The sequence below is a fragment of the Peromyscus eremicus genome, chromosome 7, assembly GCF_949786415.1.
Source record: "Peromyscus eremicus chromosome 7, PerEre_H2_v1, whole genome shotgun sequence".
Classification (NCBI taxonomy): domain Eukaryota; kingdom Metazoa; phylum Chordata; class Mammalia; order Rodentia; family Cricetidae; genus Peromyscus; species Peromyscus eremicus.
In genome coordinates, this window is record NC_081422.1 from 42,126,280 (window position 1) to 42,143,897 (window position 17,618).

Below are 17,618 nucleotides of genomic sequence, written 5' to 3' on the forward strand. Positions count from 1 at the left end.
TGATCATTGAAAAGTCCATTATCACTGATTTCTGGTTTATATTCAAGGTAAAGATTGTGCTAATGCCATAAATGCTTTGTAGTTTTTCCTTTTGCTTTGTGTATTCATGCATATGCAGGTGTGAGTGTGTAGACGCCAGGGAATAGACTGGTGTCCTTCCTCAGGAATGCTACCATATTTTTGAGACAGGATAGCTTCATTGGCATGGAGAACTGGGCTGACTGGCCAGTGAGGCCCCAAGGATCCGCTGTTCTCTCTCCCCAGCGATGGGGTTCCAGGCACACACTGCTGAGCCCAGCTTTTTTATGTAGGTTCTGGGGGTTGAGCTCTGGACTTGGAGCTTGCTAGAGGCACTTTCCCCGCTGAGCCAGAGCCCCAGTGCATACTCCACTTTTCAGTTTCAGTCTTCTTCAGTAGATGTGTTGCTTAGGAACGAAAACGAGTAAGATTCCCTGTCTGCAGATTTCCTGCCAGATTTTATATTGAATTTGAAAAGAAAATCTTAATAATTTGATTCTGCATGAAAAGGACCCCGAGAAGCTGTTTAGAGCTATGTCTTACTTTCTGTTACTTTTAATTTAAGGGGAATGGAGTTTTCTGTTTCTTAGAACAAGTCTAAATTTTTCAGATACAACTAACATTTGCCCCCAAAGACTTTATTTTCTAATATTTTATTCCTTTTCTTGCTGATGACAACCTTGAGAGTATATTTTATCCTAAATTATGAAATCTTCAATTTTTTTGAATATAAAAATAAACATGTTGCTTCAATAAAAACAAAATCCATAAAAATAGATTTTAGCATATAAATTTTACCTGTAATCCTATATATCAGGAAGAAAAGAAATAGGATATATCTCCAAAGTAAAAAAATATATACCATATGTGTGTGTGCATATATGTATTTTGAGACATGGTCTCATATAGCCCATGCTTCCTTTAACTCTTTATGTAGGAAAGAATGTTCTTAATTCTTTTTCTATTTAAAAAAGAAAAACAAAAACAAACAAAAAAATGGATGCTGCTGTGCAGCACTGGCTATCCTGGAACTTGATCTGTAGAACAGACTGGCTTTGAACTCATAGAGATTCACCTGCCTCTGCCTCCAGAGTTCTGGGATTAAAGGTGTGTGCCCGATTGCCCAGCCCAGACAGAGTTCTTGATTGCCCTTTGCCTCTGCCTTCCAGACCTGCACTGCCTTGTTCTATGACAGGAACATTTCTGCTTTCCATGCGTTGACTGAGATCAGATTTCACTTTTGTTTATTTAACACTGTAGTGTTCAGAATTATCCATCTCTTCAGTAATGCTCCAGGCATACATCTGAAGGGTATATAATTAATTTCCTGATGTAGATTAATTGATTGTACTCCTTCTTTATTTTTTAAACCTGCACATTTGCCCCCTGAGTTTTGTTCCTATAAAGAACGCTATGATGAACGTCTTTGTATTTGATGTTTGTCTATAGTTCAAAGATTTTTGAGAGTAAGGCTTCACTATTCAAATATTTGGGTTAGAGATAAGGTCATTATTTTGTTTTAGGTTTCTGCTTGTTTCCAAGTGACTTTGTCTAGAATGTTTCACGGTTTTAGGCTGTTGTTAGGCTGAACTCCAACTCACTATGTAGCCAAGGATGACCCTGATCCTTCTATTTGCACCTTCCTGGTGGGGCTAGTATGGTTGTTTTAATTTTACTTCTAGCTGGGATTAACTGTTTTCTGCTGTTGTTGTGTTTGGAAATTTTCATTTTTTAAAAAGTATATGATAAATGTACTCAGGAAAATATAATTTTATTTTAATTTATGTTTTTTATTGATTATATTATTGGAGAAGTTATTTTCCTTAAATATTCATTAACCATTTGCTCTTCTTATGATTGCTTAGGTTCTGTACTGATTTATGAATCAATGTTTAAGGATTTCCTCTCTCTCTCTCTCTCTCTCTCTCTCTCTCTCTCTCTCTCTCTCTCTCTCTGTGTGTGTGTGTGTGTGTGTTCATGTACTGTAAATAAGCTTTTGAGAGAGAATATAATATTTGTTGTTTATTATGATTTTTAAAAATTCTGTCCCTAATTTTTGCCTTTCCTGCTTCAATTAGAAGAGCTTTGAATAATCTTTAGCTTAGTAAATGGTCTAGTTGTTTAACAAACTTTTATTGAGTATCTGTTATGTGCCTGGCATTCGGGTATATTCGCAAACTCTTTCTCCTCCTGGAGAACTGCTATGGTTGAGAGGAGGTGAGGAATGAACAAATGACATAATAAAAGGACAAACTAAATAGTATTTTATGGGTGATAAGAACTGTGGGAAAATAAAATGGAATAAGAGGGATTGGGGAACCAGGGGAAAAGTGAACAGTCAGCAGTGGCCTTGATGAGACTGAGATTAGAAGATCCCATTGGTTGTTTTTGCTAGTGTAGAAACATTTGCTCCTCTGGCAGTCCCACTCTGCACCAGTCATTTCTCTTGATTTTAAAAATCAGATTTCGTTCTGTGTTATTTGGGTTCTCTTCTGTAGACGAGCTAATACCTGGACACCCGTTTACCTTGCTGCAGGGTTTCCTAGCAGTCTTCTTGTCCAAGAGTTCAGCAAAACTGCCTTTCACCTGGCCTCCTAGCTGCTACAGCAGGAGGGGGACTTCTGCTGTTTAGGTCAGAATGTGTATAGCTGTAAAAGAGGTTGTGCATATGTGGGTTAGGTGTGGAGAATGGAAACATAATACAGGAATGCAATGTACTCACCACTTGTTGAAATTATTTGTCTGCCTTGTCCTAATGACACCGTTCTTCCAGGGAAAACGAGTAGTGATGAGGGATTTTTTATTTTATTTTATGTGCAAATATCTGGATTGCCCCATCTTTCCCTCTCCCCTTTCACTGTTTTCTCCTTTTACTTCTTCCATTGCCTGCTTCAGTTTAGAAGTTGCTAATGTCACGGCCGTTTCTTCTCTGGCATAACCATTGCAGTTGGTTTATGGTGCTGTGTTCCGAGGCCATTCATGTTTTAGAATGGAGCTGAGTTGCTTTGCCATTCATCACTCAAGTCTGAAAGACCATTGTAACCATTTTGCTGATAAAGAACGTGAATACACAGAAGAAATAGCAGTAAACTACACAGCCTCAGAGTTGTGTTGCCATCAAAAGGAACAGGGGTGCATAGAGAAGTTCTCTTTATTTTTGTTCATTCAAATTGATGAATTCTCTAAATTGTATGTCTAATTGTACTCATTTTTTTATAGCATAATGCAGACAGGTTATATGATTTTTAGACACTAATGCACATTGGTTTCCTTTACAAGTTTGGAGACAATTGTTGATTCATAAAACCTGACAGGAACTTTGGGTAATTGTCAATTGTATGACTGTTCTATGCATTCCTATTGCTTTGCTATCGGTAGTCATTAAAGGGATTCAATTTGAAATCTGAATGAGAAATTAGTATATTCTTATGAATGTGCCTCACATAAATTTTAAATGAAGCATTTGACTTTTTCGTCCAAATCACATTGGCAAAAGAATTTTAATTATTTCATTGGCTGAGTTTATGAGATTCGGTTGAAGTTGAAGATTACTCAAACCAGAGTACATTAGGAAATAAATAGAATTAAATGCTTGCAGAGGTATGTCTGTGTCTTCAGCAGGAATTGAACTGTAATAGTGATTTCATCTGTAAGTTTCTCCATGTTCTGTCCCACATGGTGCTTTGGGCACTGAAGTGGGGTCCTGTTTCAGTTTTCCTTTCTGCTAACCAAATACTTGCATCTGCCTGTTACCTCCTACTTGAATGAGTGATTCTCCCTTTGTCCTCTCTCTGTCTTTCCTCCAGATCCCTACCTTTCTCTTTTTAAAATCTTGCCCTGCCTGTCCTCTCACTGAATGTCACAGTGAATGAACTCTCTCTGTGTAGAGACAGGTACCCTGGGCTCCTTTTAGTAAGGTTGACCTGAAAAGCACCATGTCTCCCAGCTGAGCTGATTGAAAATTTTCAATTTGAATGTATAGTCTTGGACATCTGAGCAGGAGTGGACAGAACCTTACAAGTAATACCATAGCCTGCTCCTTTGTAAGCAACCCGCTCCCCCACTCCCAGACCTGTGATGTAGGGACAAGCAAGTGGGGATCATCTTGTCCCTAGAGAGCCTAGATTTCAAGAGCCCCATGATTGGGATGACCACTGTGTACCTTCTGGACAGGACAGGGATGTGGCACACATGAACTCTTTAACAGTGTGATTAGGACTAGGAAGGCCACACCAGCTGACATGCCAACATGGGAGGAGGAAATTTCATAAGGTCCCACCCTTAGGTTAAGAGTTACAAGCAACCTATGGTTGTGAAAGGGGGGAAAAACCAGGTTTTTTATTGTTTGTTTATTTGTTTGTTTGTTTTTAGGAGATCACCCCAGTCCTATGTGTTTAGCCCCAAGCACATGCAAATAAGGGGAATGTTAGTTGAACTCAGAAGCTGTGTGTGTGTGTGTGGGTGGTATAAAATATAACAAAATCATTATAGGAGAAGAAAAGATGGGGTGGTTGGGGGTGCGAGAGGAGTTGGAGTAGGGAGAGTACAGGTAGATGCAAATGCAGTGTATTTTCCTGAAATCTTTGGGTGAGTCAAAACAAAGGAGAGAATGAGGAGGAGGGAAGCGCCACTGGCCTATGAATGTGGAGTCTGCATCTTGAATGACCCCTGAGGTGAAGTCAGTTTCCTAGTGTGGCTTCTTTCTATGGTTTGTTTCCCATCTTGGGACTCGAAGTAGCTTAGAGTAGACAGCTGGACAGTCACAGTACAGCCGTTTATTTAGCGCGGAGGAGCTTCTTCCTGCTTACTTTGAGTTGGTAACATTATATGTTTAGAGTACAGAAAGAAAGGAAAAGTGCTCACAAACCATTTCCTGAGGGGGATGTCCAATGTTGATATTTTCCTGAATTTCTTTCTAGGTTTCTCTGCGGTTAATCGTGGTCTTATTGCAAATGCCATGTGTCCTAATACTGTTTTTTCCCCACCTTGACTGTATGTTGTGTCCAATTGTGCTCATTTTTTCCAAACACATTTAAAGTTTGTTTGTTGTTTTGTCGAGTTCACATGAGACAATCGAGGTAACTGTTCTGTTAGTTAGAAATACATGCACTTTCAGACTTTTTGTTCTCCTTAACAGTACTGTGACAAACTTCCTTGTGTGTATTTGCTGCACACATATGCAGTGGCCACAGAAACAAGGTTGAGGGTAGTAATACTATGAATGCTATTTCAAAGTCACTGGCCCAGTGGGAGGTGACATTAAACACAAAACCAAACTTGGTGTTTGAAGCAGTGTTTTAAACATAGGGGAGGGAAAGTTGCAGGTACTACAAAGAATGCTGCTATTCCGTTGGCCTCTCCCAGGCTTCTCTGTCGAGGGCTTTGTCCGTCATAGAGCCTCTCCCTCCCACTCTGCCTAGTCACCTTTCCCTGGTCACCTCCCACCTAGGAACCGTTTGAAAATAAGTTACACACATCGAGCTCCCTTGCCACCAAATGCTTCGAAGTATACTTCCAAAGAGCAGCATTTCCTCATTCTATTACAACACAATGATTAGCTTTAGGCACTTAAACATAGAAGTGATGGATTTTTCTACTTTTCTATCTATGCATCAGGTTGGCCACTTGATCTAATAATGTCCTGTACAGCATCCGATCCAGTCTAGAATAACATGCTGAAGTGGGTTGTTTGTCCTCACAGTTTCCTTTAGTGGAGAACAGTTGAGTTTGTTCATCATACATGATTTTGCCATAAAAATAGAGTCAGCTCCTCACTCCTTTCGTGAGAAAATCCTCATTTGGGTTTATATGATGATGCGGTCTGAACAGATCAAGTCTGTATTCCCAGTCACAATAATGCTTGGTGTGTGTGTGTGTGGGTGCGTATCTTTCTGCAAGTATTGTGCCAAGAGATACGAGTGTTCTTGTACACTGTGTTGGTGATACTAATTTTGTGTACATGGTCAAAGTATCATTTGATTTCTCACTGTGTATTGAATATATTTTCTCACAACTGGTGAGTAAACACATGTAAATATATCATTCTATTAAAAATTTCCCTTTAGTTATAACATTCATCAATGGCCGTTGCTTGAACTTGTCTTTCCTGTAGTGGCTTTGCAACTATAGCACCCGTCAGCATTTATTAGTCAATAGCGACCATTCTTTGGTATTGAGGACATACTGGCCACACTTGTATTGACATATAGGACACACATGCATGCACACAGACAGACAGACAGACAGACAGACGGACACACACACAGAGTCATATACACATACACACAGACAGACACACACACAGACAGAGACTCTCTCTCTCCCCCCCTCCCTCCCTCCCTTCCTCCCTCCCCTTTTTCCCTTTTTCTTTTTTGAGACAGTGTCTCACTATATGTCCATGGTATCTTCCTGCCTCAGCCTCCTAAATGTGCCGCCATGTATAAGTAGGCCTCATTTTTAATAATTTATATTATTAGTTACAGCATTATATTTAATGCTGCTAAAATTATTTAGGTAGCCAGATTCCTCTAGACTGAAGCAGTAGAACCCATTCACCTTTGTTTTTGTTTCCCTTTTGACCTGCTCCTGCCTTTTTTGGAAGTATAACTTTTTTTTTCTTGGCATGAATTGTTTTAAGCTCATCTTGTGCCCTGTCTGCTGTGACTTTGCAATGAAACGTTCCCTAAGAATTCTGGTTCCTTTTAAAGGACAATAGTATTAGAAGCCATTATTGGGGTACCAGGTGATCCTGGTATGTGTTCCTAAAAAACACACATTTTAGGAATCATAAATCCACATTAGTATTTCTAGTCCAAACTATCTTTACAGTGATTCTTTTTTTTTAAGTTTTTAAGATTTTTTTTTTACTATTTTTAACTCGGTGTGTGTGTGTGTGTGTGTGTGTGTGTGTGTGTGTGTGTGTGTATATTTGCATGTGAATGCAGGTTCAGAAGGGGATGTTGGATCTCTTGGAGCTGGAGTTACAGGCGTTTGTGAGCTGCTGGCCTTGAGTGCTGGAGCCTGAACTTGGGTCTCTTACAGTAGCACTAACTGCTGTTCACTGCCAAGTCACTGCAGCCCCTCTTCAGGGTGCTACTCTGTCTTCCTCAGGGAAATCCCCAGCTCCTTACACATTTAGTCAACCCTGCATCACACCTAATGACAGGCTCAGAATTGCTTCACCTATGGCACAATCGAAACACAGCATTGTAAAGCCTACGGTCTATTTCCTGTATGCCTTTCTTGAATGAGAATACAGAGTGCAGTGCTCAAATCCTAACTTTGCTTCTTTCTCTTTCTTCTCCCTAGTGGTTAGTTATTAATTTAAAGCACATTTGTGTTCATTTACTTCCTCTTGTTTTCAATTTGAGGTTGTTATTGTTCCCCAATTCTGATTTATTAGTTTTGTTCTTTGTATATGTAGATGAGTCACATGCTTTCCCCAGTCTGTATTTATAAGATGAAAATGTAGAAGAGGCCATTTTAGATGAAAAAATCCTGAGCACACATTACTGCTGGGAGTTGATCATTTGTTCAAAGGGATGATTCATTCTCAGAGTTAAAATCATTACCTTCTTTCATTCTGCTAGATCTCTCTTCTCTTTCTCTTCTCCTTCCCTCCCCATTTCTTTCTTTCCACAGTGCACTTCTTAGGACCTGAAAGACAACACCTGATTACTGCAGGCAGCCTTAGATTTTTGCCTCTGGCTTCCATTATTTCCTACCCCTATTGTTTAACTTTGCAGACATCTTTGAATGATAGATATGAGTATTTGCTCTTTTCAAGAATCAAGCTCTTGATTGCATCTTTTTAAGTACTAAGGCATAGAATATATTTCATATAAAAGGCGAAGATATACCTTCACTCACATAATATGACTTTGGGTTATGATGGGATTTCTATGTTTTCTTTCTTATATTTGGAATTTGTGGCCATTACCCATGTGATATGGTTACATCTGCTTCTTGTTCAAATTAGAGTTGAGGTTTACGGAATGATGGCATCACAGAAGTTAGTCCTGAATGCCTTAATGGCCTGCCAAACAACTCACTTGTAGTGGTGTTCCAGGAAAGATCTGGATTTGCAGAATCAAAGGCAGTAACAAACTTCTCGATTGCTTTTTTCATTCTAGCAGGTAATTTCATTAGAGGTAACGCATGTAGTCTTAAACTGAGTATGCCCAGTTTTATCCATCTTTTATAGGCAGTCTCAGTACAGAGACAGAAATAGGGGGTTTGTATAACAAAGAGACTATAGAGTTAGTGAGGAGGAGTCTACCTGCCAGTTTTGCTTATGATTTGTTGCCTGTCTTTTGTGCCTCTTATAAACCAAAGAAATCAGGCATTCATATGAAAAGGAAGCCATCCTGGAGCAGCTGGTTAAATGGTCTGGGCCAAATGCTTGTAAAATTAATACTTTATTTATGTGTATTTGTGTGTTTTTTGGCTAATTGTGTAATTTTTTTTGTTGAAGTTAACCACTTGCTGTACATATGTCCAAGGTATCTATTTTTCTTTAATTTTTCACATTTTCCTACCCATAAATAGACTTTGTATGCATTCCATGGCAAATATTCAATATAAAACACAGTTTTGAAAACATATAAGAGAATTATTGAGGTGATCCATAGCAGTACTTTCGTTAGGAGGGTCATGTTGATGACATTGGCTAGTCAGCATGCATCTCCACTGCCTATTTCAGCTGTGAGAGACATTAACAGACAGAGACCTGAATTAAGAGGCCTCACACACAAGAAAAGCTCGGAGACAAATCTTCCGTGTTTGATTCAGGAGCAGCAAATCCTTTTTACACAATTCAGTATTTTTAGCCTGTCATGTTGTGATCCTCCTTTTCCCACCTGCATTTAATGTACCATTTGTTTCTCCCCCTTTCTTTTGTTTAAAAATTTTTTTTTGTGTTGAAATTCCTTTCCTTTCAAAGCACATTTACAGAAATGAATATATGCCGTTCAGTTAGGTGGTAGAAAGGAAAAGAGTATGAATGTGTGTTTTCTGTGAGGGTTCTGAGCGCAGTAATAGGACCTTTTTAAGCTCTACTGTACAGGGAGGTGAGCGATCCATCAAAGGCACAGTCTTGGATTTGAGTCTTCTATTTAGATTAGGAATGTTAAGAAAGATGGATGGTAAATGTCTTTTAGCTGCGTTGTCCCCAAAACATGAAATGAAATCTAAAGACTCTCAAAGAAGGTTTCAATTACACTAGCAAATGACTTGAACAGGGATTGGGGAAGGGGAGGTCATGGGCCAATGGAATGCCAGTTGTGGATTTATATTGTTCCAAATGAAAACATTATTTCCATTAACCCCTTTCCATGAGCACCTCCAGCAGAGTTATTTTCAGATTGTACGTTTGTAGGTGTTAGTCACACTTGACGGAAATACCTTATCACCAGTGTGGATTGCACAGCCTTTCCATGGCTGTATTTTCTCCCTGTCCAACACACAGTCCCAGCTCGCACTTGGCTAATCCTCTAGAGGTGCACTGGCATGCCTGTGTTCTCCAATCTCAATTTTAAAATGCAGCAGTAAGCTACCCAGTTGTAAAGAGCATTTTTTTTTTTTTTTTTTTTTTTTTTTTTTTTTTTTTTTCCGAGACAGGGTTTCTCTGTGCAGCTTTGCGCCTTTCCTGGAACTCGCTTTGGAGACCAGGCTGGCCTCGAACTCACAGAGATCCGCCTGCCTCTGCCTCCCGAGTACTGGGATTAAAGGCGTGCGCCACCACCGCCCGGCTAAGAGCATTTCTAAATGTTGTAATTAGCAGTGGGATAAATGGATTCTGATTGTGGTTTTCTGTGATAAGCTAATAGACTGCCAGATCACACTGTGAACTGGAGTTTGGGGGCAGGGTGTGGGGGGTGAGGGAGAGTGATTCCAGGTTTAAGAGCAACCTTCAGTGAATTTGCCCTTAACTGTCAATCCGGGTTGCCGTGTGTTTTTGCCCTCTCATGGCAAAGAGAGGAAAGAGTTGGTAAGCAGAGGAGGAAACCTCCTTGTCATGAGCCTCCTGTAGAATGCACTCAGGGCAGGCACTTTAAAAGAGCACCATTAATTTGAATAAAACAGGAGAAGGTAGGTGCTTTGTACATCCATAAAGCACTGAAGGGGATAAATCCAATTATCTGTTCAATATTTAATGGCCATAAAGTTAAAAATTTTAAAGGCAGTACCTTGGAGACTGCTTAGTCAATTCTGTCCATATTATTTTTGACATTCAAAAGTCAAGGTAGAATAGCCATATCGACGGCTACGTTCATTGTGCTGGTCTGCTGGTTTAGTGGCAATGACCCTGGGGTTTGTGTTTCTCCATGCAGATCTGTTGCTCGGTTTGTAGATCCGTCCCCCAGTCCATTTAGGGAATATGGGGTCTCCTGAGCTTTTTGCATGCTCCTTTTGTTTCAGGCCCTTGCTGTTGGTCTGAAGTGTAACTAAAGACAGTATACAAACAAGTGAAAAAGCCAAAGAGCCAGGATAAAAGTCCACAGCCTAGAGTCAACTGCCTTTAAAGAAAGTAGGATTTCTTTAATATTTCAAACATTCCCATCTGAGAAACTCTGAGAAATGCCATTAAACCCCAGTCCTATCTTTATAGATGTCTTATACACCCTGTGCATTTTCTACACTAATGGTGGGATACGCAGTTAATGTCTTGGTTCCTCCAGATCTCTGCTTAGCCTTATGCAGGTGAGCTTTGCTCTAAGTGTGGTCCAGAGGCAGCTGAAAAGCAAAGCTTCTAAGGAAATCAATGCAGTAGCCATGATCAGAATGGATGTCAATATGACAGAGTGATCTTGGGATATGGTCTTGAAGCTGTATTCTTCTTGCCCATTAGCTAACACAGGAACCCAAATAGCCATTAGCATGCTCTCACCTCATATGTAGAAGTATGGCCCACTGTATTTCAGAGATGTATGTCACTGCATTCCCCCTTTTCTTATTCTGATAGTTTTTCTTTCGAATTGTCTATCCTTCAAACCCCCTTGCCCCAACCTCTCTGTCCTTTGCTTGCTGAGCATTGGATCCTTTCCATGTGACTTCGATTATTTTTTTTTTTCCTGTAGCTTTTTGCTGTTTACTTTTAAACTTGTACTATGTATAGACGAATGTTGACACGAGACAGGTGTACTGCTAAAATGTGTTGAGGGAATCATACAGAAGGCCACTCTGAGGGAGATTAAAGAAGCAAAAGTTAGTATACTGCATGGATTCTGAGGCGATGAGAGGCCTGTTTTGTCTTAAGATGCGTCAGGTTGTGAAGACAGACCTGCCTCTTGTGGGCTCCTTTAAGGCACCTGTGTTTTTCCCAGGGAATACATACAAAGTCTTTTTCTTCCTTTTCTATTTTGCTACCAATCTCCCTTGAAAGGGAGTGTTGCTTTGCTCTGCTCTATTTTCAAATGCAAATTCAGCTTATTCCTGTCACATGCAAGGTCTCTCAGGATGGTACTCGATGCAATCTAAAGCCCTTTAGCTGTCCTGGATCTTCTAGTTTTAAGTAGATTGTTCCGTGTCTTGCTCCAAGAGTCTTGAGTGATTTGGCTGTTAAACCAGCAGAAACCTTTGTTTTTCTCAGTTTCTCATAAAGAAAATGAAGGTGAGAAAATAATGATTTCCTGGATAATTCAAAGAAAAGATTTAACATACAAATCCCTAACATGCTACTGTACAAGGACTGCCAAATCAGCTTATGACACACTCAGCAGGACAGTTGTTAAACTCATTTATTTTTAAAGAGCTTTTACATGTGATATGTGCTGGAAGAGCCAGGAGGGCTGGGACGTGACACTGTATTTCTGGACTGACATATAACCTTCTGAACTTGATCTATTTCTCTTCTTTGATGATTCTTGATCCATACAGCGCTTGGGCTGCAAGCTTTTTGAGGGCAGGCACCCCGTCTCCTGCCTTTCATATTCTCAGAACATCTTTCCACTGTCAGTATGATTTACAGACTATTTCTCTTTTAAGTTTATTTATTTATTTATTTTTCTACTCAACCTTATCTAAATCAGGGTTGGCCGTGAAATCACAGATTTGTTGGGCCGTATCTTTTTATATGTTTTGAGATTAAAGTCCCAATTATTAAAATTTATGAAGCTTATTTATGTGCCATTTAAAATCCCCTCACATGTACCACACTTGAGAAACACTGTCCTAGCGTGCTTTTGCACATTGTCAAGTCTGATGAACATTGGTATAATTATGGGAGGAGAAGGGATAAATTTCACTGTGTAGTCCATGTGTCAAGCCCTATTTGCAATAGCTTAGTTTTTTCTTTAATCTTTATAACACTAGTGAGGAAGATGTCCCTCAATTTCACATAAGAAAATACAAGTGCAAGATAATTGTGGTTGCTCATCTCTGCACTGGGGAGGCTGAGGCGGGAGGATCACTATAAGTTTGAGGCCATCCTGGGCTATGTGAGAAGTTCCAGGGCAGTATGGACGACACAGTGAAATCCTGTGTCAAGACAACACCAAAGGAAAGAAAAAACCAGAAGCACTGAACAGTTGAGTGACCTTCTCAAGGTCAAATGGATAGCTTAGTGACAATTAGAGCTGAGACAAGAAAAGAAGCTGGATCCTCTGAGTTCGGTCTGTGCTTTCTTTGGTACATGCTGTTGGTTTCTAGTAATTAGTGAATTAACCGTGTGCATTCCCATAGCAGTCTTCTCCACTGATGTTAGTTCTCAGTGATTGGAGGAGTGCCACTGCGAATGGTATTTATAGTCTGTGATTTGCCTCTGGAATTGCATTTCTCACCGTTCTGAAAGTGTTGCCACCTCCTTGGAAGTCTTGGATGAAAGGGAGCCTCTTAGCACTTCTGGGAGCTGTGTGGTTCAGTTTTGATTTTTGAAAAGTTTCATAAGAGTTTCCAGCAATTACTAAGTGTGTGTGTGTGTGTGTGTGTGTGTGTGTGTGTGTGTGTGTGTACATCTGTATGTTGATTACTATTCCCATGAATGCTTGGAGGCCAGAGGAAGATGTTGGTGTCCTGCTGTATCACTCTCTACATTATTGTCTTGAGGCAGTGTCTCTCTGAACCTGGAGATAGGCCGGAAGTCAGCAAACCTTATTAACCACTGGTGTTATAGGCACAAGAGGCCATGTTGGGCTTTTTCTATGAATCTTAGGGATCTGAACTCAGGTCCTCATGCTTGCACAGCAGACTCTTTTACTGAGCCACTAAATGCAGTTTAGATGATCTTCAACTTTGAAGGTGGTGTTTCAACACGTGTGGATATGATTCAAATCACAATCTTACGCTAAATGGATTCAGTGACCCCTGTTGCAGTCTTTTTAAAAAAATTACCTCTGACTAGGGAGTCTCACTGTATCCTTTTAAATTGTCTGCCCCCTCCCCCCAAACTGTAATCTTTTCAGATTAGTTTCTTAGTCATCATTCTTCTCCTCTTCCTTCTCTTCCTTCTTAAGACAGTCTTGTGAGCCCAGACTGGGCTTGAACTCTATGTAGCCAGGGTTGATCTTGAACTATTGATTCTCCTGCGTCCACCTCCCAAGTGCTAGGTCTATATGTGGTATGCCACCATGTCCAGCTTTAATGTTGTAAGGGGCTTAATACTTCCTTCAACTTATTTATTACGGTGGTAGAAAATAAAGTTTTTAAAAATATTGTTTGCCTAAAGATAAATTTAGAAAATCTCTTGCCCTTAAATCATTTGGTTCCCATTTCATATAATCGTTAGGCTTGTGTTTCACTCAGCTGGATGGCATATCCTGAGATTGTTTAATGGGCCCACTTATGCTGATGGATGGTGTAATATTTTGAGGATCGCACACAGTAGCACTTTTAAGAGAATAATCAGGACTGACACGTGAGGGATGTGACTTGCTGGAGTTGAACACTGCAGCCACGGAAGCTCAGCTTTGAGTTAACTTCTCTTTAGCTGCCAACGGACCCTTTTATACTTCCCCTTCCCATGATTAGATTCTTCTTGGTTTCCTGTCGGACTTAATTGCCAAATTTACTATACATCTTCCAAATCATGGGAAATGGGGAACTAGGCAAACTGCCTGTCTTTCTTTTTGAGTATAAGGCTGCTTGGCTCCTTCGATTTTGAATAGGGAGGAGCTACAGAGCCCCAAGAATCATTGTTGAAATCCAGAATTGTCACAGGCCAACTTCCTGTTGGCCCTTCCTATCCCACCCACCTACCACAGATCTGTTGGGTTTTAATATATAGCCTATACTGCAAGGGGAGGAAGGGGCTACACTTTTTAATTTTTTCATTGTAAAATTAATTGGCATCTTAAATAAATACTACTAAGTATACTGTATTTTATGATATTCCAAAATAGTTTCACAGTGGAGTTGATATCTTGTTTGCTTATGTCAATAACCTCATAAAACCTGGAGAATGAAATGAGCCATAATCTCATTTTTAGTCTCAAAATGTGAAGTTGATAGAGGTGGTGACCACCTAGTCCCCCAGCGCTGCCAGCGAGTAAATAATAACAGCCTCCCTTCCTGCTCTAAGGGGCAGTTCAGCTTTATTGGTGCCAAAAAATCTAGTGCAGCATTTTGTCAGCTAGAGAATATTTTGAGAGTCTTCATTTTGCCTTTTGCCCCCCTTCCCCCAAATGTGTGAAATGTTAGTATCACAGAAAGACCTGGCTATTTTAGGTCCTCTAAAATGTAGCATCCCTGTCCCTATGTAGGACTGGCTTTCTTTTTTTGGTGTGCTGTTTTCCTCAACCTAACCTTTCTGTAAGAAGGAATAATAAATTAATTATCAGTATTGTGGGCATTTTAATTGAAGATAAACACGTTTTCCTTTTAAATGTCTTCAATATTACATAACTTGAATTTTATTATCCTAATTTCAGTAGATTGCCAAAGCCAGATAGGCTTAGCAACCCTAACCTGATTCAGCATTCATTACTTCTGCTAAATCAAATAAGATCGGACTAATCGAAACATGGCTTGTGCAGTCCTTCTTCAATTGAATTAGAATAGTGCACATTGCATTGCACTTACATGTGTATACCAGGGACAGGACTTTGCCATCAATTTGGAAATGCTCATGCTGTACCCTCCAGCTAAAGATATTTATCATTTATTGCAAAAATCTCCTCTTTGGGGGAAGTCTTTGAATTATTAAGTAGCAGCATTGCTTGAAGGAGGGAGACGGAGCTAGCTCACTGAATGTGCCATCGGAAGGTTCGGAAATTAGGTGTCATCTCACCACAGATTGGTACACTTCTTCTGTAAAGGGCAGGATAGTAAATATGTTAGGATTTATGGGCCATACGGTCTCTTTCACAGTTCTTCAACTCTGCTGTTGTGGTGTGAAAGCTGCTGTAGACAATATGTAAACGAATGAGCATGGCTGTGTTCCAATAAAACTTTATTTATAGACATTGAGATTTGAATGACATAGAATTTTCATGTGTTGTGATATATTATTTTATTTCTCAACTGTTCAGAATTGGAAACTATCTTTAGCTCATGGGCTGTCCAAAAGCAGGTGGTTTTGTTGGCTTTGGACTGTGAATCTTATTCTGCTGACCCCTGTTTTAGAGACCCCTCCCCCTACTTACTATACTAGGATTTTCTTAACTGTATGTATGCTCTTATACTTACATATCTTGGGTAATTTGCTTTTTCCTCCTTGCTTGTTCAGTTCTTCTTAAGGCAGGAAGTGCAGGCACAATGAATGCTTCTCTTCATTATCTACCCATCTCTGCTTGATGTGACCAGGAGTGTCAGGAGTTCAGAGTCCAGTGAGAGTAATTTCTAGTAACAGTTGGTAGTTGCTGTTTAATTCTCAAGGTGCGACAAGGCGGTGGAATGGACTTACCTCATTTTCACATTCTGAGAAATGATCTGTTAGTCCCAAGGATGTTGTCAGTTTTCCAGTGTGGCTCTCCCTGCAGGGTCATTAGCAATAATGGAGTCCATAAATTGACCCTGGGTTTGAATCAGGACTTGTTGGCCCTGAACACTTGGTGCACAGACTTGCTGTCAGTGTTTGTGTTGAAAGCAGTCTAATGCTAGCTTTATTATTTCACCCAGCCTCCTAACACGTGAGTCCTCTGATGTTTAGGCTTTGCTGTGTGAGGCTCTTGTTTCAGACATACTACCAGACATGACACATCAGATGTTAACAGTATGATGAATCATTCATACTTGAGGTTGGCAGTGTCTTTTTGAACGTGCTCACCAAGAACTAGATTAATTCATCAGCTCCAGATTTTGAGAGATTTGTTAATAGTGAAAGTTCAATTTGTTAATCAATCAGTGGGAACTCTGTCATCTGACATTATGGATGTTTGGCTCTTTCTCATTTAGGCTTGTCATTGACCACTTTTGCAAAGTGGATGTACTTTGTAAGACAGTTTCTAATTTCATTTTAAAACCATGAGAATGCTGGTTAATGTTAATCTGAAGAGTGGAACTCTAGGGTAGATTTAGGTGTATGAATTATTGTGACTGCCCATTCTGAATGCTGACTTTCAGCTTTGGTGATTATAGCCAGTTTATTTCTTGAATCATTTATTCATTAAATATAGGATTTATCAAATATGTAACTTTAGCTGAGTTCTGATCAAGTGGCACCACATTTTCTTACAGCCTTAATCTTTGTTTTTCATCATCATGGAAGGGAATATTTTAGCCCTGGGTAATTTTGTTTATTTTTTTATTAGTTGTTTTGTGGTTTCTCACTTTGAGAACCAGACTACCTCCCTGGAAATGTTCTCTCATTTTCTTCTTCCCAAATAGCATCTTGTTTGCAAATGGCTTGGAAATCCTCCCAGGCATTGAAGAGCTTTCTTCCAGGCACAGTGTTTTTGGTGGTACACAAAGTTCTGTAGGTCAGCTTGAAATCATAATGCTTGCAAGGAAAAAAAATTGAAATTGACTTCAAAGGACAACTCTGACACGGTCAATTAATAATTAAAACAGTTTTTTAATGAGCTATGCAATTACCTGTGTGTCCCTGGAGATGATGGTTTATGGTATTATTCTAGTGCCCTTTCTTTAGTCATGGCACATGACATTTGTAATTTAAAGCCGGCTAGACATTAAAGTGACAGAACTTTCATTAACCTTGTCTAAAGTTTGCTGATGACAAATGACTTAAAACATGCTGTTGTCAAAATATACTACATACCTTAAAAGTCCTCTGGACTCTGAAAAAACTGCATTCTCCAGGGAAGGCCAGAGCCACCCACGTGTCCTCAGGAATTCCCCATTGGGACCCATGGTCTCTTCCTACTGCAGGAAATGGTTGTCCATTTGGTCAGACCTGCTGAGCATTTCATGGCTGTCTGATTCAGGTGGCTTTCGATGGGTTTTATACCACATGACTTGGTTTTTAACTAGTGGTTTATGGCCACGGAAAAATTTCTTCTAAATTTGTCTTGGCATGTAAATTTTCACTCTAGAAACAGCAACTTGAAATTACAGCATTACAGAATTTGTGTTTTGATTTGAATTGTTATTTCTTGGTCTTTAATTTCTCAACTACCCAAATGTGCTATGGCCAAATGCTTCTTTAATTTTTTCCTCCCTCCATATTGGAATTCTCATTATTTGAGAACCCTCATATTGTGTATACT

General features: G+C 39.7%; 1 protein-coding gene across 5 annotated transcripts in view; it reads left to right on the forward strand.

Annotated features, from left to right (window-relative positions):
* Cadm1 (cell adhesion molecule 1) overlaps positions 1 to 17,618 on the forward strand; it is a 328,281-nt gene that overhangs the window by 111,332 nt on the left and 199,331 nt on the right. The gene's annotated exons all lie outside the window — the stretch shown is intronic.